General features: G+C 37.9%; 1 long non-coding RNA gene across 1 annotated transcript in view; it reads right to left on the minus strand.

Annotated features, from left to right (window-relative positions):
• LOC137634115 (uncharacterized) overlaps positions 1-27,500 on the minus strand; it is a 42,346-nt gene that overhangs the window by 14,837 nt on the left and 9 nt on the right. The window contains exons 1-2 of the long non-coding RNA XR_011042453.1: positions 27,420-27,500; positions 10,396-10,474 (exon numbers count right to left, since the gene is read on the minus strand). The exon at positions 27,420-27,500 is cut by the window's right edge and continues 9 nt beyond it. This is a non-coding gene — a long non-coding RNA (uncharacterized lncRNA). The remainder of the gene's footprint in view (positions 1-10,395; positions 10,475-27,419) is intronic.

Here is a 27,500-nt window from a genome sequence, read left to right on the forward strand (position 1 = left end):
TAATTATATTAAGGAATTCTTGGAGGATGGTAAATCTAGGTGCCTACTCTATATGGTATCAAATAATAATGCTATTACATTATTAATAGTAGCTTTTGACATAAGCATAATAGTAAACAATGTCAGAAAATGTAAAATGCTGAAGATGTCTTTACATAATTTGCATTCCGCTGGGGACTTAGTAGACTTTATTATAGAAATGAAAAAAATTGTAAGAAAGAATTTTTTATTGCTATGTTATAGCTGTAACACTGTGATTAAATCTCCTATTCCAGTTTATGCATATTTCTATTCTTCAAAGAAATAGCTAAGTAATTAGTATTCACCATAATGATTTAACTCCATTTCACATGTACAGCTAGAACACATTGAAAATGAAATAGATGTGTGTGTGTGTATGTGTATATATATATATATATATATATATATATATATATATATATATATATATATATATATATATATATATGTATGTATATATATGTGTGTATATACGCATATATGTATATATACATATATATATATATATATATATATATATGTATATATACACACACACATATATATATATATACATATACAGTATATATATACATATATATACATGTATATATATACATACACATATATATACATATAAATATACACACATATATAAATATATATATATATATATATATATATATATATATACATATATATATTTTAGGTAGTAGGTTGGCCTGGGCACCAGCCGCCCGTTGAGATACTACCGCTAGAGAGTTATGGTGTCCTTTGACTGGCAGACAGTACTACATAGGACCCTTCTCTCTGGTTACAGTTCTTTCCCTTTGCCTACACAGACACCAGATAGTCTGGCCTATCCTTTACAGATTCTCCTCTGTCCTCATACACCTGACAACACTGTGATTACTAGACAATTCTTCTTCACCCAAGGGGTTACTGCATTGTAATTGATCAGTGGCTATTTTCCTCTTGGTAAGGGTAGGAGAGACTCTTTAGCTATGGTAAGCAGCTCTTCTAGGAGAAGGAAACTCCAAAATCAAACCATTGTTCTCTAGTCTTGGGTAGTGCCATAGCCTCTGTACCATGGTCTTACACTGCCTTGGGTTAGAGTTCTCTTGCTTGAGGGTACACTCGGGCACACTTTTCTATCTAGTTCCTCTTCCTCTTGTTCTGTTAAAGTTTTTATTATTTAAATAGGAAATATTTATTTGAATATTGTTACTATTCCTAAAATATTTTATTTTTCCTTATTTCCTTTCCTCACTGGGCTATTTTCCCTGTTGGGGCCCCTGGGCTTATAGCATCCTGCTTTTCCAACTAGGGTTGTAGCTTAGCATTTAATAATAATAATAATAATAATAATAATATATATATGTGTGTGTGTGTGTGTGATTTAAGCAGTAAATATAAAAATAAATTTACAAATACACATCTATATGTAAATGAAGGTAACTTGGATGAAGTTGAAGGTCATATGCTTACGACATCGCTTTGGTCACGTATGGGATTTGACGGTAATCTGCTGTAATCAACGCTGCAAACAATTGTGACGGGCCGAGAGAGGAGTTGTGAACTCAAAGGCAGATTGGAAACGACTGAGTTATATATTAAGGAACACTCTTCTTTATATACAAAACCTAAAGGCAACAGGACACAACATGTTCGAGAGACAGACAATGTTCAGAGCAAAACAGCAGACATGAATTTTCATGTTCGTTTGAGTGCGAGGGAAGAGCGAAGATACAAGCATATTATATACAAAAGGAATTATGTACAATTGTGTGACACACGGTTGGTACATGGCTCCCCCTCTAAAAATGACATACTGAACATGTTAAATAGGTGCCCTGAATCTGGAGAGGTAGTAGTAACAACTGCGCCGATTAGCAGCAGTGAGTGGCTGTAGAAGTCGTTGGTTGGGGAGCGAGCAAGTGGTTGATGATGGTTGGCTGTGTTGCCGCTCCAGCTCGTCACGGGGTAGGCGAGTGTGTCCTACGGCATTCATAGGCGTGTGTCTCCTACGGCATTCATAGGCGTGTCCTACAGCATTCATAGGCGAGTGTGTCCTACGGCATTCATAGGCGTGTGTGTCCTACGGTATTCATAGGCCTACGGTATTCATAGGCGTGTGTCCTACGGCATTCATAGGCGTGTCCTACGGCATTCATAGGCGTGTATGTCCTACGGCATTCATAGGCGTGTATGTCCTACGGCATTCATAGGCGTGTCCTACGGCATTCACGTCAGCTTCGGTTGAAGTTGAATAGATGTCCTCTTCGTCACGAGTGGAGGCTTTGATGGAGGTTTGAAAGTCATGAAGTGGGTTCACATCACGAGGAGAGCCGTCTGCGGCAGGTTCCAGGCGAGTGATACTGGTCATTTTCCCGAGGGTGAGCGAAGCTTTGGTCCCCCAACGGTTGTTGAGAGAGCTGAAAAAGCGTTGCTATACGGGCGGCTGGCGACGGCGAGTACTGCTGCGGAAGGTATGCGTTGACGGCGTCATAGTAACGGTGAGAGGTGTAGGGGGGATGGGGAGGCGGGAGGAGCGGGTCACTCCGGGGTCACCAATGTGACGAAGGAGGGAGAAGGTTTGTGAACTCAAAGGCAGATTGGAAACGACTGAGTTATATATTAAAGAACACTCTTCTTTATATACAAAACCTAAAGGCAACAGGACACAACATGTTCGAGAGACAGACAATGTTCAGAGCAAAACAGCAGACATGAATTTTCATGTTCGTTTGAGTGCGAGGGAAGAGCGAAGATACAAGCATATTATATACAAAAGGAATTATGTACAATTGTGTGACACACGGTTGGTACACAATGGAATGACATTCTTAGAAGAAAACCTTTCTTGTGGAATAATATTCTGCTTTAACTTTGATTCGATACTCCTTTAGAAAACTTAATTGCTTTTATCTGAATTAATTAGAATTAGAGTTTATTAAAATAAGTAATACGATAGTCAACATTGTTTTTTTCCAAAATAAAGAAAATAAATATTCGTGAAGATAATACCAGGATGATATCTATTCAAATGATTAATAGAGAAAAAGTCTTTCTGAGCATCAAAATAGTTGTCATTGTTTAATGAAACAAGTTTATAAAGCTCTTTAATTTCCCTGAACTTTATAAATATTCATCGAAATAGATCTTTCATCAAATTAACTATCCCCCCCCAAAAAAAAAATCATCTCGAATAACACATAGTGATCACGAAATTTGTTAATATACCAAAATAATATTGAAATACGTTGTATCTATGGAAAATTTGCGGCTCTGATTGTTTCAAAAAGGAGACCAAGGAGAAGACGACTGGTGTCTGCAGAGGACAATTTAATGCAGAAAATATTGGTTGGAGAGGTAATCACAATTCATTTCTTAAATTTAACTAAATACAATTTTGATATGAGTTTATGGACGAAAAATAGTTGAAATTCTTTGGTAAAGTAATTACCTTATATTAGACGTAAGTTTTTTGGGGGCTTTGATCGTTATTATTAAAAGGACTATGGAGAAGGCTGCTAGAGGCTGGATACCTGACAATTTAATCTTGGTGAAGGTAATAACAATACATTCCTGAAATTAGCTACAGCAAGAAACTGAATACATTTTCTAAAATTAGATTTTAGTTGAAGCATGGTTGAAACCTGTCCCTAAATCAACCATTTTCCTCTAGCCTTTATTGTGTTCAATTTCTAGAGGCTATGGTTGTTATCAAAAGGGAGAATGAATGAATGATTTGAAGTTCTCTGGCATCCTGACATCGAAGGACATTGACGCCTTAAAAGGGGGGCTATGGAGTAGGCTACTGGGGACTGGATCGCGAATTTGTTGGAGAGAAGGTTAGTAGAAGATGTGTCAAGATGGAGTAAGGTTGAAGAAGCTATTGCCATCTAAGTGTTTATGTGATGTCCATGCATAATGTGTATGAATACAATAAATCTTATATGATTGAAACTTTGGAAGTGACTGAGAAAGGTTTCTGGGAGAAAAGTTAAGAGAATTGATCTTATCCCAAACAATTCAAACAGAGAGATATCCTGGGTCGATGGAGTGAATATTTTGAAGATCTGCGTAGCTACAGAGCCTCTCCTTCATAGTTTCACATTCAAATTCCCATCTCCAAAATTTGGAGTAGCAATATATATACCCTGCTCGATTCTTCAACGATTGCAGAACCGGCCCATCATCATAAAACAAATATAAAATAACCTGTGATATCTAAGAAACCATATAATTTCTTGTGTGGCACCAATTAACCTAGATAATTATATTTACAATACAATATCTCATTTGTTATTGATTTCAGTATCACCCAATTTCTTATGACGATTTCGTTTTGAAATAAATGTCTATGCCCCGTATTTATGTTATTTATATGATCTTATAATGAAGGCATTTCTGACAGAATTGTTTGATTTGGCCAGAAATGATAATCAGTAACTATTTAATATTAATTGTAAAAATCTTGATAGTTTTTCTATATAAAATACACATATTACTGCAAATTCTCTACTCCTTAGAACAAAAGAACTTTCAATAAAGAAAAAAAAATCTTATTTTCATATACTGACCTCAGCTTATTCAGAATGCAGTGTTTCTAAAAACTTATATAACCAGTTTATAAAAACTACGACTAACTTGAGTGATAAAAATAATGGTATTATAAAAAAAAGACAAAATAATCAAACAATGTCTTTAAAATTTGATAACAAATACTTGCAATGAAAAACATATATCCTATGAAGTAGGCGTATGCACAGCCATTCCTTTAAATCTCGAAACTGATCCAAGCATCTCATCATCTAACAATGAAGATCCCTGACTAAGTCCTCAGGATTGTGAAATTCTCAACGGCTCTGAGTTGATGACAGTGCCATCACGAAAGGGATTAAGCTACTCAACGTGACTAATGCGCCTTATGATTGGAAATTCTCTCAGCTATGGGAATCTCGCTAGGGTAAATGCAAATTTTGACAACAAGGTGGGAAGACTAGGAAATACTTCCCAACAGAAGCAAAACTAAATTGATGTAGATAAATACGATAGCTTATTGTTGTTACTTCCACATCTTCAATAAAACATACATTTATCATTTCAAGTTTCTCTAGCGATATGAATATAGAATACCGTTACTATCATAATATTCACAATTCAACACGATTCAAGACACAATGTCAATGAAGTCATTAAGCAAGTTTCAACTAACTAGATTAAGCTTGTATGAAACATTGTGTTAATATTTGAAAAAAAATAATAGATTAAAACAACACCAAGGCAATCTTTCCAAAAAATCACCAAAGTCAACACAACTGGCAAGATTGGTTGACTTAAAATTATCTGACGTCAAACTACAACTGTCAAGAGACTACACCACTGTTTTACGAAGTACTTATGGTACAGGGTAGTTTGATATGATACGAGTGGTTCAATATAATACTGGCACTTATCAGAATAAAGTATTGTGTAGTGCATGAAATAAAAAATATCTATATTGAAAAGATTAAGGAAAGATGACAAACCAGGATATTCCTCAAAAGTAGTCAATTATAATCTAAATAAATAACTTAAAGCCTCCACTTCAGGAAATTAAGTCTGGAAAGTAAGGTTTTCCAAGCTGGCACTGACGTCCAGAAGGGAGAAAAATTTAAAGCAGTGGATGAAAACGAGATTTAAAGCATGTGGTATGTACATAAATGTGAATGACGAACCTTTGATGGTAATGACTTAAATTCTTTACTTTTTGTGAAAAGTTAAACTTCAGACAAATGTAACATAGTTCTATCGATTACTTAGAATTGCAAAGCTTCTAGTGGAAGTGCAGTACACGAAAAACCACAATTAGACTATATGTGTCATTGAGCTGCAATATGGCTAATAAAAAAGGAACGTCGATTTAGCCAACTTAAGAGATGAAGATTGGGTGGGTTGTAATTGTGACCAGTGGTACAGTATTATCAATATATGTGTATTTTAAGATGACATCGGTAATTAGAACATAAAAAACTGGACTAGTTCTGTCCGAACAGTTTTGATAAAAAGTTTATGATAACTAACATGTAACAAAATGCAGATAGAAAGATTTGTGCTGAGGTATGGAATTCAGAGCCAGATAAAGGGATTAAGGTAGGTTGACACCTACGCACTTTTGGGCTGCGACGTGTTGCCACGTGGGGTCGTGCCACCTCGTTGGTGTAAGCACCCAAAAATTTGCCAACGTCGCAACCTGAGTACGCGATGTCTTGCGACATGTCACGAGGTTGTTTTACGATGTCTTGCGAAGTGCCACGAGGTGGTTTTGCGACGTGTTCCGAGGTGCCCGCGAGGTATCCCGAAATGTCACATAAAAAGTGCTCAAGCTACCTAGGTGCTCGAAGCCTGGGGGAAGTCACTCACTACTTTACTGACTATCATAAGTATTAGTTCCTCTAGTGTCTTTAAATCCTCGAGAAAGAAAAAAAAATAATTCACTATTTTACCTACACATTTAGCAAATGCTACCTTTCTTAATTTATATATTACATGAACAAACCACCTTTTTAAAGTGATTTGGAGTTATTTCATTTACAATTGAAACAAATTCAACCCACTGTTTCTTATAAATCATATGAAATGAAATATATATATATATATATATATATATATATATATATATATATATATATATACGTATATATATATAATATATATATATATATATACTGTATATACACATCATGATTGTTCATCTTTTATTATTGTTATATTATATTACTTGCTAAGCTCCAACCCTAGTTGGAAAAGCAGGATGCTATAAGCCCAGGGCCCCAACAAGGAGGATTGCTTAGTGAGGAAAGGAAGCAAAGAAAAATTAAATATCTTAAGAATAGCAACAGCATCTAAATAAATATTTCAATATAAACTATAAAAGCTTTAACAAAACAAGAGCAACAGAAATTAGACAGAATAGTGTGCCCGAGTGTACGCTTAAGCAAGGGAACTAATCCAAGACAGTGGAAGACCATGGTACAGAGGCTATAGCACTACCCATGACTATAGAACAATGGTTTGATTTTGGAGTGCCCTTCTCATAGAGGAGCTGCTTACCATAGCTAAAGGGTCTCTTCTACCCTTACCGAGAGAAAAGAGGCCACTGACCAATTACAGTGCAGTAGCTAACCCCTTGGGTGAAGAATTGTTTGGTAATCTCAGTGTTGTAAGGTGCATGAGGACAGAGGAGAATCTGTAAAGAATATGCCAGACTATTCGGTGTATGTGTAGGCAAAAGGAAAGTGAACCGTAACCAGAGAGAAGGATCCAATGTAGTATTATCTGGCCAGTCAAAACACCCACCCCATAACAATCTAACGGTAGTATCTCAAAGGGTGGTAGGTGCCATGGACAACCTCAGTTTTTCATCAATCTTTATAGTCCCTTTAGAATGAGCATACTATATATTTTTATGACAACTGACGTTTGTGTGATGCCTCTTTTTTTTTTTTTCTTGTCATTTTCACCTACATCCTAGCTCCCATTCATCAGGTTTTGCCTCTTCACGCCACATTCTACAAAATAATCCTGTTAGTATTCTGTGTCACTTCATTTTCAGCCAATATCATCTCGGCAGTTATTCCATCGGATCCAGTTTTTTTTAAAGGGTACAAAATTCTATTTAGAAAAGTAATCTTAAAGAGCAATAATAATGATGCTAATTCTAATAAAATCAGCAGTAATAACCCTATGATACATTGTTTTCCATGAGAGGTATGAGAGAATTCCAATACTATAATTAGATTTATAACACTACGACCTTATTACAAAAAAATGGCTGTATAAGATCATTTCAATCTGGAGTTTTCAAATTTTAACAATAACTGATCAGTCGTGAAAAAAAGTGCAAAATAGAGGAAAGGAAAATAAAGAGCAAATAACATAGACACACTCATACATACTATACATACAAAGAGAGAGAGAGAGAGAGAGAGAGAGAGAGAGAGAGAGAGAGAGAGAGAGAGAGAGAGAGAGAGAGATTATCGAAGAAAATTTCCCATCCAGCAAACAAATAGGGACGGTGATAATGGCTAATGCATTCCATAATCAGTAGATTACCGAGGGATAAACAACAGAGAAACACTCAATTAATCTAGTAATCAGATTTCCCTCCCCTTCAAAACACTGACTTGGAAGCAAAACAACATACATAGATATGGTAGCTAAATATAAATAATATGAATTAAGTAAGAAAATTATTCTCGAGAAGTTAATCCAATTAAAGAAATATAATAATAATAATAATAATAATAATAATAATAATAATAATGATAATAATAATAATAATAATAATAATAATAATAATAATAATAATAATAAATTAATAATAATTAATAATAATAATAATAATAATAATAATAAATTAATAATAATTAATAATAACTAATAACTATTAATTATTAATTATTAATAATAATAATAATAATAACAATATTATTATTATTATTATTATTATTATTATTATTATTATTATTATTACAGTATTATCCTTATTATTAATGATAATACGGAAGAAATTGGCACAAGTAATGTAATACACATAAAATGTAGCAAAAATAAAAATAGAAAAAACCTTAATCTTGTAATCAAATGATTTTCGAGGAATTAAAAAAATAACAACATTGACTATAATAGTATTGTTGGCCAGCCAGTTTCTTAGATAATACCAACAAGAAGTGTTGGCTCTAATGTAAACAGACCTGGAACTCAAAGATCCGCATCCGTAAGCCACAGAGACGCAAAAAAGTTTGTGCTTGTGGAAATCTGTCAAGAAATTGAACTCGAGATCCACTTTACTTCGATCAGGATATAGTCCTGATTAAATACACATACAGACACACACGCACACATATATGAGTGTGTGAACGTGTGTTGAAACATGGATGATGTAGCTATTCTTATTAGTATATGTGCGTTAGATTTTTAAAAATATTTACGAGATGAAGTAACGGAGGACAATCGGATTTTGACGTATTTTTTTCATTGTTACTTAAATACATCAAAGGTAAATGTCCCAGGCAAAAACCTATTCATCTTAAAATCATAGATCACAATCTAAGCTGTCGGATGTAATTAAAATATGAATACGCTTCAATATTCCGAAAACAAACCCTCGGGAGTTTTCTCGAAACGAAACACGATGAGAAGCATTATGACATAACTTATAAAAATTCAACAAATTGAAGGCAATGTACGTGGGCATACCAAATTTAGCAATTTTACAGAATTCAAAATTAAATGAAATAACGTTCGCCTCATGCAGCTCAAGATAATCTTTGAATGGACACAAAATCCAAGAAAATTTAAAGAACAAACGTTATCCTAAGAAAATGAGATTTCTTCCCTCACAGCTACTATTAGCCTTAACTGGATATCAGCTTTAAACGGAAATGAGTTTTTAGAGTTATAACTTGAAGGCAATGGAAAATCCAAACCAGTATTTAGCCGTGAAAGACCTAAATTTTAGATTAAGTTTTCTTCCGTATTGCACATTGACTTCTTGCGTTTTAGGTTAAAGACTACCAAAAAAAAAAAATAGCACTAAAAGTTTTAAGATATATAAAAAACGTAAGTGCTATTGCGTTTTATAGTAAAACCAAAGTCCATCCACAAGTATTTTCTTTCATGTACTCGAGAACTTGAGTAACATATGCTAATACTGTAATTCAAAGAGACTACAAGGTAAGCTGAATGTGCAATTTGATCTCCTAATCAATATCACAGCTAAAGAAGAAAGAAGAAAATTAATACCAACAAAATTTGAATGAAATGGAATAAACAAACGGTAAGGTTTAAGCGCCGCTCATGAATGGTAGAGCCAAGGGACAGTGATATTGCCCTACCAAGCAGGACCATATATTATGATCAGTGACCAAGCCTCCTCTCCACCCACGCTACGACCAGTGAGGGACAGGCGGCAATGGCTGCTGATGACTCAGCAGGTAGACCTATAGGTTCCCCCCAAAAGCCCACAACTTTACCTCACAAGGATGGTTAGGTAGCGGACACTTAAGAAACTATCAAGTTTGAGAGGGACTAGTACCAAAGTCTGGCAGGGACGCTTCCAATTGGCCACCACAACCCTTAACTAGAATAGAGTGAACATGCAAGTATAAAAGTATTGAACATTATATTTTGACACTGTCTACAAACGAATTTAAAGATGTATCCATTATATTCACATTCGTCTGAATACAGAAACTACCATGAATATAAATATTACAAACCAATATTCAATACATAAAAATATACTGCTCCTGGGTTCGATCCCCCACTGACATCATCCTTGAAGTCATCAAGTTGGCAATTATATCAACTATACAAATTTTAAGAGAAATAGAATCTATTTATTACCTCACACTTGTTAGCTTGCTTGGGTCACGGCAAACATCAAGAGATTTCACGTGGGCACCGAAACTACATAATAGTACACCTGCAAGCAGAAAATAAGAATAGATCAATGTGAAGTCATTGAAATTTTTATATTAATTTCAATACATTTTATAAGTAAGTCTTGGCATTTGAAAAATAGGGGAAAACTCCCGACTTCAGATGGACATTAAACAAAACATCTCTGACGTTAACATTGATGAAACGTATTTCCATAGTGTCAGTAATTCTCAATTAAGAATTTGTTATGTATCAATTAATTAAGAGAAGTATCTGTTACACAACTGCTTCTATCAGTTGCAGTAATCTGACAGAGAGAGAGAGAGAGAGAGAGAGAGAGAGAGAGAGAGAGAGAGAGAGAGATGTCTTTGACATTTCAATCAGCGAAGGACTAGTGACATAATTAAAAAGCATAGCGCAAGTTATGAAGAATTCTTTTTAATACAACTTTCGTGTTTTTACAAAAAGCAAAACTTGCATTTGAATGCACGGCATCAAACGTCAGACTCCAACATGAACAAAATCAAATTAAATAAATTTTCTCTGTACATATCTAGTCAAAGCATTGAGTAATACTTTGCTAAAGGAAATTTGGAAATTAGAATTTCAAACAATACCTACTGTACACAACCCACACGTTATATACTGTACAGTTACAGAAGCCAAAATTTTCAAATAGATCTTTGCTCAGACAGCATCTATAACTTTTAAAACACTTCCAGAAAACGGAAATTACTGACAGATCTTTGCTCAGACAACAACTACAACAACAATAATAATAATAAAAATAATAATAATAATAATAATAATAATAATAATAATAATAATAATAATAATAATAATAAATAAATAAATAAATAATTATTATCATCATCATTATCATTATTATTATTATTATTATTATTGTTATTATTATTATTATTATTATTATCAATAATAATAATAATAATAATAATAATAATACACAAATGAAATACGTGAATAAAATATTCTATTCTCATGTAAACCAGCTTCGTAAGGATATATATATATATATATATATATATATATATACATATATATGTGTGTGTGTGTGGTGTGTGTGTGTGTGTGTGTGTGTGTGTGTGTGGGTGTGTGTGTGTGTATCTCTTAACTAATAGAGGCATTTTGAAAATAACCAGACCGTATATAATATTTCTTCTTGAATGGCTTCCATTTATCCAACCCATATTTTCCACCATCCCTAACAGAGTATTCAGGGGAACTGTAGCAGAATGGAAGGGTGAAAAACCAACATACCCCTAGAACGAAAAACTAAAGACAAGTCAATATAAATGTTGCATGGGTGAAGTGGAGCAAAAAGAAAACATGGCACCGAGTGCGCTTCTACTTCAAAACAACACGGTTGGTTATCAAATATATAGATCTTGGCATTCAGTTCAAACACTCTAAAGCTGTGTGTTATTTTTATAGCGCTAGGTTACCAAACTCAAATATGCAAATCAAAAGAAAAATTATTGTAAACTCATATTCTGATAAGTGATATTCAATCCACTTTACTTCGATCAGGATGTAGTCCTGATTAAATACACATACTGACACACACGCACACAGATATGAGTGTGTGAGCGTGCGTTGAAACATGGATGATGGAGCCATTCCTATTAGTATATGGGTGTTAGATTCTTAAAAATATTTACGAGATGAAGTAACGGAGGAGAATCGGATGAAAGATGAAGCATAGAGCTGGTGTATCGAGGATGGACACAGGGGGTGTACAAATGATTAGGAACAAATACTTGGAATATTCATGGAAGGGATCGCTGAGCCAAGTCACCTTTACGGAAAGAATCGGGGAAGTAATAGGAATGCAAGATAAAAAAAAAACATAACGAGTGTTGAAATTAACTATTTCCATAACTATACGCAGTAAAAATAATTAATAGAAATGTGTAGATACATTGAAGAAATGGTTTATGAGGCTTGAATAAGCGATTATTTGGTCATTAGGAAAGAATGGAAGACGAAATTTGAAGAGCAGATAGCAAATGTCAGGAGCAATGTGGTAATGAAGATTAGAACGTGAAAGATGAAGAATTATGGCTTAATGAGTGTGGTGAAAGAATTTGACTTGCAAATGCTTAATTTTCTGAAGATATCGATAGCCTAATTTTGTGGAAGTTTTCTTAACAGGGAGTTTAGGTAATTATAGAATGAATATGGAAATAGCTATTAAGAGGTTATTCTTTAAAAGCGAAGAAGTTAAGAGACAGTCATGCAAATACCAGCTGAAAACCGGAAGGGAGATCCTACCTGGTGTCAAGCCATTCGAGGCGAAAAAAAATATAAAAATACAGTATGATACATATAGAGATAATATATATATATATATATATATATATATATATATATATATATATATGCGGTATATCTTAGCAATTCATGTTTGCCAACGGTTATATAAGCGGATGAGCAACCTAGTGGAGTAACGAGAACTTTGGGTGTGGAGATAATGGCCCCCCTAAATCTCGATGAACTCACTGACACCAGAGTGATGGATTGGGATTAATGCCATAGACAAGAATTTCTCTTCGGCTTCTACTCCTGAAGTCTGGCGAATGATTTTACTGGAATAAGTATGGACAGGCAGGGGTCCCTTGCCTTAGGTAGGTACTGCATATCACATGGAACTGGCAATCCTTTGATTGATCTAGCCAATGAATCCTCTTTGGATTTAGTCAGTCTATGGAAAGAGAAGATGATAGAATGGGATCCTGTCCCGGGCGTAGTGGGGTGCTAAGAATCTCCCGATTTATAAATACTTAAGAAAAATTGAAAATTGGTCATGGAATGTTAGAAACAAGAATCAGATTGGGAAGTTACAGCAAGTGAAGAACAAATTTATGAAGTATAATGAAGTATGAGTTTGGTTATAATGACCCTAAGTGAACATGTAAGGGAATTTGCAAGATAATCTTAGACCATGGCAATATATATATCTAAGAAAGAACAGATGGACTTTGCAACCCACTCCATGTTGGCAATGTCTCCAGCAGAAAACTGAAGAGGGAGAGTTGTCAGTTTCTCCAAAGGTGTCTGGGTCAACTATACAATCGCTGGATCCAGTGGTAGTGGGAAAGGATCGTCTCCCACTGTCTCACAGTATTTCCTCTGCCTCACATAAAGAGGAGAGAGTAACCTACAGGAGTCCACCGAGCGAAGAGAGCGAGAGGAGCCAGCTACTTGAGTGTAAGCTCTCTTCTTTGCTGCCTAACTTCCCTCCCCTAAGGTAAGGCTACCATGGGTCTGGAGGGTTTAGAAGTACCAGACAACTAGTCCAGGACTGTATCCTTTCCTTCAGTCGGGATATCATCAGGTTCTTCCAGGTTTTTAACCTTCCTGATGCAAGCCAGAACCTTTAGAAAAATTCTATCCAAATCATTCTGCTCTGAAGGGGTGACATTCGGGCTGGCGGAAGCTGGAACCGTCATCGAAAGGTTCTTCCTCTCCCGAGCTAACACCCGTAGTAGCCCGCGGATGGCGAGGGTTATCAACAGAAGTCCTTTTGGAAACTGAGTGTGCTCTCGGGGGAAGGCCGCTATGCCCAGGTCTTATGTTAGCGGCTGAGACTGAAGACTGTTCCACTTGAGTCTGACGTTCATCCACAGAATTGCCAGTTCTTGGGTAGAGTCTTCGTGTCTTTTCTCTTTCTTGGTTGAATATCAAATTTGTCCAAAAGAAAGGATTCCTCTCCCCAAATTGATTACATTGGTCTAGAACTGCCGGAAGCAACTCGGAGAGGGATATCCTTTGAGTGAGATGAAGGATCTTCCTGGTTGCCTATCCTAACTGGCTTCCAGTTCTCCGAGCGAGAGACCGGTCGAAGATTAGAGGATTCAGACCTTCGAGGAGAAGCAACTTCTTTTCCCCTAACCGACTTAGCAGCTGTGACCCGAGTCACTCTTAAGTTTGAATCTGTGATCTTAGGATCCTTGATCTTAAGGTAATCATCATACCTTGAGACTCTCTGGGTGACAGGAGGTGGAGGCAGTGGTAGGGCCCTAGCTAGGCTAGAGCGCCTAGGGTAAGAAAGCTCGCTAGATCCCCTAGGACAGTGGTTCTTAACCTGGTTCGGTGAGGCAGTCTCGGGGGTTCGGCGGAAGTAGCAACACAAATGATACGAGAGTGGCACTTGCCAAGCTTAAGCTGCGGATTTCTGAAATTGTCTCTGAAAAGCAACAGCAAAATTTACATTGATTTGCAATAAGTATTCATCGTGTTTTTGTTTCAAGTTCATATTTCGTTGATTTTGTTCTTTGAACACAGCAGTTCTGTGTGCAAATGATGCATGGTTCATAATGTACAAATAGAATATATATATCTATGTTTTAAATTTTAAATATATGCTGATATATTTAGGTGTAACTTTCTTTTTCTTTTCGTCTTTATTTTATTTACCTATATTATATATGTTTCCAACTATGAAGGGTTCGATGAGTGTACATATAGCACTTGCAGGGTTCAGTACCTCCAACAAGGTTAAGAACCACTGCCCTAGGAGAATCCAAGGGAATGACAGGAACCTTCGCCGCTGCAGATGGAGGATCGTTGGAAATTCTCATTGCTTGATTAAGTGCTTCCACCAGGTCTTGAAACCAAGGTCCAATCTTGGCTAATAAGTTACCTGATAGTTCAGTCTCCCTGTGTTTGGATGGTTCCGATTGCACCAGCCGAGGTTGGGGGGATGGGTGGGGAGCGTGCCTCAATCCTCTCCCGTGTAAGCTCTCGCGTGGTGAACGACCTTGACGAGAGGTTGATTGGAGAGGTGAGTTAACGCGTTCGCTCACCTCAACTCTGCAATAGCGATCGCTAACGTGCGTAGAAACCTCGTTCACTTGACGAGAATCAGGTTTCCTCGCTTCCAGCGGATAAGCTCTCCCTTCCTTCTGGATAGAAAGAAAGGCACGCAACGATGTGTGGAACCTCTCCGCCTTCGGTGACGATATGAGATCCAGCCCAAGAGCGTCAAGAAACACAGCTCTCTTGCTCACCCATTCTCCCAAAGTAGAGAGGTACAGTGCTTTCCTTACTCTAAGGGTGTCTGGGTGCTTGCAGCGAGACTGATAAAAATTCCAAAGAGTTACCTGGCTGACAGATTTCCTAAGAGATTGGCCTCGTGAAGCACTGAGCACTTCGTTGTGCCCTGTGGGCACGATGACGAGGAGGATGGCTAGATGGAATTCTCCTCCTTCCCTCGTCATCCAGCTCCGAAAAGCTGTGCTCCGATGGGCTGGAGCATGATAGGGTAGAATTCAATACCTCGTAGAGAAGACCACTCAGGGGAAAATCTCTCATCTTGCAAGCTTAAGGAACGATTCTCACCTTTTCCTCTCGATGGTGCATCGCCTTGAGGACAAGGGAGCTGCCGCTCAGGAAGAAGGGTCACAGAAGATCTCTCTTGCAAATGAGAGGATCAATCAACTCCCTTTCTGATGGCACATCGCCTCACACATGAGGGAGCTGCCGCTCAGGAGGGTGTTGCATCATCCTTCCTCAGAAGGTCGGACAGCGCAGCACTGGAAGGCGAACCTTCTCCTCCTTCTGGGTAAGCCCGTTATAAGGATCATCTCCCTGAACAACCTCTGGAATAAAGCCTAAGCTTGTTCCTGAGACCTTACGATCTTGTGACAAGTCACTCCGGAGAGCGACTATCATCAACTACTCCTGTCCTCCAATCGAAGCAGGGAGGACGTCGGGAAGAGGACTCAGCGCTTGAATGTGTACGTACACCCAACCACAGGACCTCCTGTAGCTTCTCCTTTGACGGAGGACCTATCGACTCCAAGGAGGGCCACAGAAGACGAACAGCGTTGTATGAAAGAGGGCTCTCTCACTGTCTTTCTAGGGGAGGCAGTAGGAGGAGACCCCGCATAAGGCTGTCCTGGAGTTAAAAGGGTGCCACTCGTACTTCACCGTTCTCATGAGGAAGCCGTCCAGCAAAGTTGGAATGGAGAGATAGAGCCATAGGAGAAAGAAGACGGGTCTTCTTCCCTTTCGAGGCTGACCTCGAAGGGGAAGAATCCCTCTTAAGACTTCCTCTTATGTCTACCAAACCTCACCCACTGGGAAGGCGACCACTCCCAACACACACTACAAGGAGACTCCTTTGTGCACGAGTGACCTCGGCACGAATGGCAGAGACCGTGGGGATCGGTCTCCTCAGGGGACAAGGTACCGCATTGACGCCCTTCCAAGCCCAGACAAACCAGCATGGTCGATCCTCACGGAAAAACACACCTGAAAGAAAAAGAAAAAGAAATTAGTTCTAGCCAGTTAAGGTTAACTGGGGAGTGAGACAAGTCTACACTGTACCGAGCCGAATTAAAGTGGCTGTTATCCACCAGTGCTGGTGGGAGCGGGGGGGGGGGGAAACTACAACCCTAGTACCCCCGCTAACTAGCAGTGGGTAGTTAAACCAGGTTTAACTTTTAGTTTTAATTAGTTTTCAGATGCGCCAAAATAACAATGCTAAATTAAAGAGAGGAAGGTTTGTATTTAGCGTCGGGACAAAATTATTTTTAAGCATAACTCCCTCAAGAGCACTCCCCACTAAGTTTAACACCCACCACAGCCATTTTCTCTAAAAAAAAAGATGTTAAAGGTTACCTATCTTCAGCAAATCCTCTCCTTTAAACAAAAAGTTTTAAGGTTAACATCCGATGGAACGTTCAAAAGCAATCTCCACAAAAAATAAGGTTTGCAACTTCTTTAGTCCTTCATACTACAAAATATTTTAGATTAACAACTATATAATACCTATCTATAACAAAATAGACTTAAAGTTAATAACCTATTGAGCTATCTCCCCTGACAGAAAAAAAATTAAGTGGCATTCCGGTCTGTTGCATGAGGTAAAGGGTCGTAGGGAGGTCCTTTCATGGACCTCATGATATGAACCACATTCCAAGGAGGAGGTCTCATCTCTGACTGGGAGCAAGAGATCGTATAGCTTTCTATGAGTAGAGAAATTTCCAACGAAGAGGAAAGGTCCACCCCATTCAGTCCAAAGGCTAGGCTCAAGGCTGAGCGATAGCCTTTCACCACTGATACTGAGAAGCCTTCTTCCTCCCGAAGATAAATTAGAAACTCCGCTATTACTGGAATAGAGGCATCGAGGGGAGAGATATCCCTTCCACGACACCAACCACAAAAGACATTCCATTTTGTTTGATATACTGAGACAGAGGACTATCGTTAGTGACCAGATATCCGTTTTGCAGCTTTTTGAGAGAAGAGATGCTGGATAGTCTCCAGGCGTGAAGACATACAGACGGAATCGCCCTGTGAAAGATTCCCGCGTGTGGTTGTTTCAGTAGATCGGGTTGTGGGGGTAGTTCTCTCGGGAGATCTATAAGCAGTTGCAGAAGGTTGGGGAAACCACTATGCTTGGTGCCAAAGTAGAGCAATGAGGGTCATCAGTAGATTGTTGGAAACTCTGATTCTGTTGAGCAGTCTCTTCATCAGACAGATCAGGGGGAAAGGCATAAGCGTCAATGTTGTCCCACCGTTGTTGGAACACATCTTGCCATAGCGCTTGAGGATCCGGGACTGGGGAACAGTACAATAGAAGCCTGCTACTCAGGGATGTTGCAAACAGGTGCACTGTCGGTGAACCCCACCAAGTCAGGACTTTGTTCGCTATCAGAGGATTCAAAGACCATTCGGAGCCCACTATCCAAGTTACCTTGCTCAAGGTTGTCTAGCACATTCCACCGATAGGGACCCCGAACGATCTTCCGACCATCGAAGAATCTCTACTGCAAGATGGCATAGGGGCAGTGAAAAGGTACCTCCTTGCTTGTTTATGTGGTGTTGTCATTCATTAACACCATAGAGTGACCCACCGGTAATTGATGGAACAGCTGAAGAGCTAGGAAACCTGCTCTCACTTTCAAGATATTTATATGCTGGTACCTTTCGGACTCCAGCCAAAGACCCGAGACTGTATGTTGTAGTAAGTGAGCCCCCAACCCTCCTTTGATGCATCTGTGAAAAACAACAAGTCCGGAGGGGGAACTAGGAGACCTTGGCCTTTGTGGAGGTTGTCCTCTGCCACCCACCAAAGAAGATCCATCACTTAGGTCTGTGATAAGTGGATCCATGCGTCTAAGAAATCCGAGTGTTTTCAACTGTCACTGAAGACATCTTGTCCTGAGACAGCTGTTGGGAACTAGCCGGAACAGGAAGGTTAAATGATATAAGAGGCTAAACCAAAGTCGAGCCGGTAGAATCTTCTGTCTGAGGAAGGGTTTTGCCACTCATTTTAGTCTGAGGATTCTGTTGTCTGATGGAAAGACTTTCTGAAGGTTGGTGTCTATAACAGTGCCGAAATAAACCAGCCTCTGAGATGGAAGCAGAGAAGACTTCCTGAGATTTATCAAGATCCCCAGATTCTGACAGAACTCCAGAAGCTTGTCTCTGTGATGGAGAAGGGTCATCCCGAGTCTGCGATAACAAAGCAGACGAATGACATTGCTGTGGGCCCAAGATGACACCAGGGCAAACACCCTGGTGAAGACTTGAGGAGCAGTCGAGAGAACGAAAAAGTGAACTTTAAACTGGTAATAAATGTTCGCGTATACAAACCAGAGATACACTTCCTTGAAGATGGATGTATTGGTATCTGAAAGTAAGTGTCTTTGAGATCTAATGTACACATGTAGTCTTTTAGGGATATTGCCTGAATGACCATGACTACCGTTTCCATTCTGAACAGAGTTTGTTGGACAAACTTGTTCAGATGAGAGAGATCTATCATTATTATTATCATTATTATTATCATCATTATTATTATTATTATTGTTACTTACTAAGCTAAAACCCTAATTGGAAAAGCAGGACGCTATAAGCCCAAGGGCTCCAGCAGGGAAAATAGCTCAGTGACGAAAGGAAATAAAGAAAAAATCAAAAAACTATAAGAGAAGTAATGAACTATATAAGATATTTTAAGAACAGCAACAACATTGAAATAGATCTTTCATACATTAACTAAAAAACTTAAAAAGTAAGAGGAAGAGAAATAAGATAGAAAAGTGCCCGAGTGTACCCTCAAGCAAGAGAACTCTAACTCAAAAAAAAAGGGAGACCATGGTACAGAGGTTATGGGACTACCCAAGACTAGAGAAGAATGGTTTGATTTTGGTGTGTCCTTCTCCTAGAAGAGCTGCTTACCATAGCTAAAGTCTCTCTACTAACCTTACCAAGAGGAAAGTAGCCACTGAATTATTATAGTGCAGTAGTTAATCTCTTGAGTGAAGAAGAATCGTTTGGTAATCTCAATGTTGTCGAGAGTATGAGGACAGAGGAGAATGTGGAAAGAATATGCCAGACTATTTGGTGTATGTGTAAGCAAAGAAAAAATGAGCCGTAACCAGACAGATGGTACAATGTAATACTGTCACGCCAGTCAAAAGACACAATAACATCTAGAAGTAGTATCTCGACAGGTGGTTGGTACCCTAGCCATTTTAAGGCTGGTCTCCAGCCTCCAGACGCCTTTTTCACTAGAAAGAGTCGACTGTAGAATCCTGGAGACCCGTCGAGAACCTCTTGGAGAGCACCTTCTGCAGCATAGTCTGAACCTCGGCTCAAAGAGCTAGTTCCTTTACAGATCCCTCCGTATAGGAACTTAATGGAAAAGGACTCCAAGTCAAGTGAGGGAGAGATTGCGGGAATGGGGCGCGATACCCTAAACTGATCACAGCAACCGTCCAGGGATCGGCCCCGTGATGCCCCCCCCCCCCCCCCCCCCCCGAGGCGTTGCAGGCATCCTCCCAATGGTAGTTGGTTGGGGGGATTGCCCTCCCTAGTGGGAGCAGCTTCCTAGCCACACCCGATCTCCTCAATAAGAAAAGGTTTAAAGTTAATACCATTGTCTGGGAGAAAGCCTGAAGCAGAAATGGTTCAAGAATAGTACCCTCCAGAGGTACCGCTTCTAGCTATAAGGGTTTAATGTTAAAATTCTTTAGAGCAATCCCCTGTCATATGCTAAGTTTAAGGTTGACATCCTTAACAGCTATCCCCTAAAATGGCAAGGGTTTAAGAGTATCACCCTTATCATCCTAAAGCAAAAGTGAAGCTCCCCTCAAAGTTTAAAAGAAATGTGTACTTTTAATGCTCACTAGATTCATCCCCTCTAGCAGAAAAGTTTCAGTGTCAACACCAAGTACCAGGAAAAGTTTAACAAAACCTCCCTCTAAAATCTAAAGCCTTCCACTAACAGAGATTGCTTTAGGTCAACACCCTTTAAAGCCATTCTTATAAACAAAACGTTTAAAATCAATACTCTACATACACAGCCATCCCCTCCAACAGAAAAGGATTAGCACCCTCTATAGTCCTCCCATCTAGCAAAAAAGGCTAAAGGTTAATATCCTCCAAAGACTTGCTGAGAGAAAGGTATAAGGTTAACACCCTCTAAACTCTAAAGCAATCCCCTCTAACAAAAAGTTTTAGGTTAACACCTGCTAGAGCAATCCATTGTAACGGGGAAGGTTTGAAGGTTAATAGCTTCTAGAATCCTTTCCTCTTACAGAAAAAATTTAGGGTTTGCACGCTCTCGAGCTAACGCTCTAAAATAAAAAGCTTAATGTTAACCTCCCAGCCATTCCCTCTTAACACAAAAAGAGTCCAATGTTAATAACCTTAAGGGCCATATCGTCTAACTGAAATTTCAATGTCGACCCCTTCTAATCATTCCTACAAAATCTAACAGATAGTTAAGGTTAACACACTCAAAAGCCTTTCCTTCAAGCAGAAATTATTTATAGTTGAACCCTCTCAAGCCAGAGCCAATAGGCTACTCAAGGCACTAGGCCCCCGTTGAGATTCTACCGATAGGGAGTTATTGGGTCCTTTGACTGGCCTGACAGTACTACATTAGATCCTTCTCTCTAGTTACGACTCAATTTCCCTCTGCCTAGAAACACACGGAATAGTCTGGCTTATTCTTTATGTATTCTCCTCTGTCCTCATAAACCTGACAACACTGAGATTACCAAACAATTTTTCTTCGCTCAAGGGGTTAACTACTTCACAGTAATTGCTCATTGGCTACTTTCCTCTTGGTAACGGTAGAAGAGATTTTCTAGCTATGGTGAGCAGCTCTTCTAGGAGAAGGATACTCCAAAATCAAATCATTGTTCTCTAAGTCTTGGATAGTGCCATAGCCTCTGTGGCATGGTCTTCCACTATATTGGGGTAGAGTTCTCTTGCTTGAGGGTACACTTGGGCACACTATTCTCTCTTATTTCTCTTCCACTTGTTTTATTTTAGTTTTTTACAGATTGTATAAGATATATTTCAATGCTGTTACTGCTCTTGAAATATTATATTTTAATTGCTAATCAATTCTGTTGTAGTTTATTTATTTCATTTTTTCCTTTCCGCACTGGTGTATTTTCCCTGTTGGAGCAATTGGCCTTATAGCATCCTGCTTTCCCAACTATAGTTGTTACTTAGCCAGTAACAATAATAATAATAATGATAATAATAATATTATTAATAAAGGTTAAAGGCTATCACCGACAAGAGCCATACAATTTTACCAGATAAGGTTTGGGCCATCCCTTCTAACCATTTTTTAAAGGTTAACATCTGAAACCATCTTCTCTAACAGGGGTGGGGGGGGGGGGGGGGGTTACGTTAACACACTAGGGTTGTGGTGGCCTATATGGTAACCTCCTTGACTGATGATTGCCAGACTTGGGTTTGAGTTCCACTCAAACTCTTTAGTTCCTTTGGTTGGTCCAACCTCACCATCCTTGAGAGCTGATGATGATGGGTTTGGGGGATCCTATAGGTCTATCTACTGAGTCATCAGCAGCCATTGCCTGTCCCTCTTATAGATGCTGGTCCGTTTGTAAGCCATTGTCCTGCTTGATAGGGCAATGTCACTGTCCCTTACCTCTGCCATTCATGGGCAGCCTTTATCATCATCATTATTATTATTATTATTATTTGCTAAGCTACAACCCTAGTTGGAAAAGCAGGATGATATAAGCTCAGGGGCTCCAACAGGGAAAATAGCCCAGTGAGGAAAGGAAACAAGGAAAAATAAAACATTTCAAGAACAGTAACATTAAAATAAATATCTCCTATATAAATTATAAATACTTTAACAAAACAAGAGGAAGACAAATAAGGCAGAATAGTGTGCCCGAGTGTACCCTCAAGCAAGAGAAGTCTAACTCAAGACAGTGGAAGACCATGGTATAGAGCTTTTGGCACTACCCAAGACTAGAGAACAAAGATTTGATTTTGAGCGTCCTTCCCCTAGAGGAGCTGCTTGCCATAGCTAAAAGTCTCTCTTTCAACCATATAAATCTATCACCTCTAAAAGAATTTTGAAGGTCCCATCCTATAGATAAATTGCTTCCAACAGAAAAGGCTCTTCAAGGTTAACACCCTCCAGTCCCATCTTCTCTTATGGAAAAGTTTTAAGGTTACCACTCTTAAATCATCCTTTAACAGGAATGGTTTAATATTACCCCTCTCCAGAAATACCCTCTGTATCAGATAAGATTTAAGGCTTACATTCTTCGGAGAGATACCCTCTGGGATAAAAGGTTTAAGGTTAACATCTACAGTCCTCTCTTCTATCATAAAATGGAAAAGTCAACACAGTTCAAAGCCATTCCTCTAAATTAATGGTATAGGGTTACCATCTTCTAAAATCATCATCAATAATATAGAAGGGTCGCGGATAACACCCTTCAGAGCCCATCCCCTCTAAAAGTAATAGTTAATGGTCTAAATACTCTATAAACCTTAATTTTAACAGAAAATTAATAAGGTTAACACCCTCTAGAGCCATTTTCCCAATAACAAAACAGGTTTAAGGTTAACCCCCCTAGGGCCCTTCCCTCTAGTAGATTAGATTTAAACACAACACTATTTAGAGTCAAACCCTCAGACAAAACCGGTTTAAAGTTAACTCCCATTAGACCCACTCTCTTCAATGGGACAGTTTAATGTCTACCTACACCCTCTAGACACCCTCTCTCTAGACTCTTTTTAAGGTTTAGGCTAAAGCTATCCTGCCTAATTGAAAAAGAAATAAGGTCAAGACCCTATATGACCACCTTCTATAACAAAAGGAAAAAAAAAAACATAAGGTTAACACATTCTGGAACCATCCTCTCAAATAAAAATGGTTAAAGGTTACCTGCATTCATAATAGCTAAGACAGTGGTTCTTAACCTTGTTGGAAGTACTGAACCCCGCAAGTGTCATGTACACTCATAGTTGGAAATATATTACATAATATAGGTAAATGACATAAAGAGGAAAAGAAAAAGAAAGTTACACCTAAATATATTTCAAATTCAAAACGAAGGTACATATTGTATTAGTGTACAATATGAACCATGCATCATTTTTAAACACAGAACCAGTGTGTTCAAAGAACAAAATCAACAAAATATGAACTTCACACAAAAACATAATGAATACTTAATGCAAATCAAAGTGACTTCTGTTGATGCCTTTCAAGAGACAATTTCAGAAATCCGTGGCTCAACATTGGCAAGTGCCTCTCTCATATCATTTGCGTTGTTACCTCCGCCGAACCTCTGAGACTCAGGTTCAGGTTCAGGTTCCGGGGTGAGGCATCTACCTCACCGAACCCCTGGGGTTCGATCGAACACAGGTTAAGAACCACTGAGCTAATGTTTAATGCTAACACGTTCTGAAGTCATCCTATCTACCAGAAAAGGATTATAATAATAATAAAAAAAAGGTCTTGCCCGTTAACAGAAAAGGTTCGCATAGTCTAGAACCATTCCCTTAAACGGAATATTTTTACGGTTAACACGCTTTACAGCCTTGTTCTCTTATATAATAGGTTTATGGTTAACACTCTCGAAATATATCCTTTTTAACAGAAAGGTTTAATACTAAGATCCTCTACACCCACCTCTCTGGTTTCAAGGTTAACATCCTCCAATCCCATTTACTCTAACAAAAAATCTTTAATGCTAACATCCTCTAGAACCACCCCTTAATCTTAACCCCTTCTAGAGCCACGTGAACAGAAAAGGTTGAAGATTATAACCCTCTAATCTCGTTAAATATTAACGCACCCAGACTAGTCCCAACACTTTTTTTTTCTTTTCATGATTACGACTTCTTTACCCTTACTATCTAAAATTAAAGATTCAATGTCACCATTCCTAGCAGAAGAGATTTAAGGATAACACATTCCATAGTTATCCTCTATAACATAAAAGGTAAACAACCTCTAAGAGCAAAAGTTCAAGATTAACACCTAGACCCTTCCCCCTTTAACAGAAAAGGTTTCAAGTCTATATCCTATACATAAGAGCCATACCCTCTTAATATAAAAAGTTTATGGTAAACACCCCATAGAGCCATCCTCCCTTAACATTGAAAGTTTGAGGTTACCTCTCCAGACATTTCCCCTCAATCAAAAAAGGTTCAAAGTTAACACCCTACAGAGTTATCCCCTTTAACATTGAAATTTTAAGGCTAACACCCTATGGAGCCCTAACCTGTTGAAAAAAGGTTTTAAGGTTAATGCCCTCCAACAGAAAAGCTTCCAGGTTAAATAAAATCCCTTGAAGCCATCGCCTCTAAACAGATAAGATTCAGTCAACACCTTTATCAGAAAGGTTGAAGGTTAAAACCCGCTAGACCCATACCTTCAAACAGAAAATATCTAAGGTTAATTTGCTTAGGAGATATATACCCTCTAAAAAAATCTTAAAGATAACTTCCCCAAGAATCATTACCTATTACGGCAAATGTTTAAGAATAACGCCCTCTAACAGAAAAGGTTAAATAATAATAATAATAATAATAATAATAATAATAATAATAATAATATCATTATCATTATGTGAATTCATGGATATTTTTTCTCTGGATTAAAATAACTGTGGGGGAGAAAATTTAACTTCTTGACTTACTGTCATGCAGCCCTTGCGTATACTGTATAAACGGAATGAAGATACCTTCCGGACGGAAAATAATAACCCTATATAACCAGAGCTACCCTCACAATCCTATTTGACATCACCGCCATTTCTTACTCCAGAATAATAATAATAATAATAATAAATAATAATAATAATAATAGTAATAATAATAATAATAATAATAATACTAATAATAAAATCCCAAGCATCCACTGCCACCTAAATAGGTGATGACAACGTTGTCAGTAAATTAGAGCGAACTAATATTTTGGAAATTGGATTAAATTAGGACAGATTTTGGCCAAAATAAACCCTTGTTTCAAGAATGTTAAGGCGATGATGGAAATAAACGGCCAGTTTTTTATGTGAAATACTATCAACCAGCGGAGATCAAAAACTTTAATAAAGGTAAGGGAAATTATCACTACATGCTACAACCACCATTAACCACCTACTGGTAGTAGACTACATAAAATTATCATTCCATAGGCAAAGAATCAACTGAATACCCTGGCCAATTTTTCCTCTCCCTGAATATCTTATGTGAATTCATAATAGCTTATATCACGAACGTAATCACTTTGATAACACTATAGCCTTTATCACATCAAAGGCCTAGGCCTAGTCCTGCTAATCAAACGCAAGAAAACTTACCCAGATCCGTTTTTATACATAGATACCGGTACACCAAGAATAGCGTTGTATATTCTTATTCCATAATAACACAGCTATAATGAAGGGAAACGCAGAAATTATACTATTTTGACTATTACCGAAAGATGTAAAAAAAATTATAGCTCCATTGCAATTTTGTTAGATATTTTAAAAGAGGAGAGCTCATGCCTTACGTACGGTAAGGTAAATCCATATCCAACCATACATAACTGCAAACTAACTAAACTTTCCTTAAACCTATGGTGGCATCTCTCGCCTACACCTATAACGGAAGGATATGCATTACAGGGTGCCGTATAGGATATGCATTACAGGGTGCCGTATAGGATATGCATTACAGGGTGCCGTATACCCTATAAACTGGTCACATGGACGCCATGTATCATACACTTACTTTCCCCTTCCAAAAGTTTCATTTGCACCGACAAAATAACAATTTGGGAAGTCGACCTACACAAGGCTGTTCTAAACACAGACTTCAGTTATTTTGACAACAGAAATTCACCGTAAGAAAGAACTAGTGGGTGAAAATAACCAAGGAAATCTTATAAACGGTTTTTTTTCCTGTCATACATTTTGTAAAAAATAATTTTGAAGATACACAAACTGAATACTAGATTAATTGACAACGGAAAAAAAACTCACCCACTCCATCCTCCAAAGGAAATTCATTACAAAGATGGTGAATATATGATTTGATTTTATTACTAGATTTTGCGGCCAAGCCGTCCACTGGGACAAGAAACCTTTCTGCCCTGTGGTGAAACATTGGGGGAATTCCTTGCAATTGCAAAGCAGAATAAATAAAGAGGTTGAACAATAACATGGAAGAAAGCATACCATGGGCGTGTAACATTGCTTTTTTAATTAGGGTTGTTGGTGGAATGGCAATAATATAAAGCAGAAGGCTAAAGGGAGAAGAGCGCTGCGAAGATTTTTATGCAATAGGCCTAGGCTATCTATGATGCACTACTGGCACGAACTCCCTCTTTCCCCTTCGGAAACCTAACTGAATAACCTGAACATGAATATACAGTAGATACATTATGTTATTTACGAATGAAATGGCAGTGTTGTTGTAGCCATCTGATTCACAATATAGAATGTATAATGCAAATTAACCAACTCCAGTATGTTATCCCCGTTTGATACTATAATTATATCATAGGTTTTAGAAACCATAAAATAATGAACACAGCCACCAATTAAGCATATATGATGTCAATTATGAATAGAGTTGTCTGGTTACCACCCCTTGTGCAGCAAGGCTAAGATGTCACGTATTTTTAAATCACTTTACATCTAGTCCATCATTTCACGAAATATTGTATTACTAACCTTTAATGCATATATATCAAATGAACTTCATATGCGTGTCACTATTGTCACTTATAAAATAAACTTAACGCATCCGCGATC

This window comes from Palaemon carinicauda, chromosome 44, assembly GCF_036898095.1.
Source record: "Palaemon carinicauda isolate YSFRI2023 chromosome 44, ASM3689809v2, whole genome shotgun sequence".
NCBI lineage: Eukaryota > Metazoa > Arthropoda > Malacostraca > Decapoda > Palaemonidae > Palaemon > Palaemon carinicauda.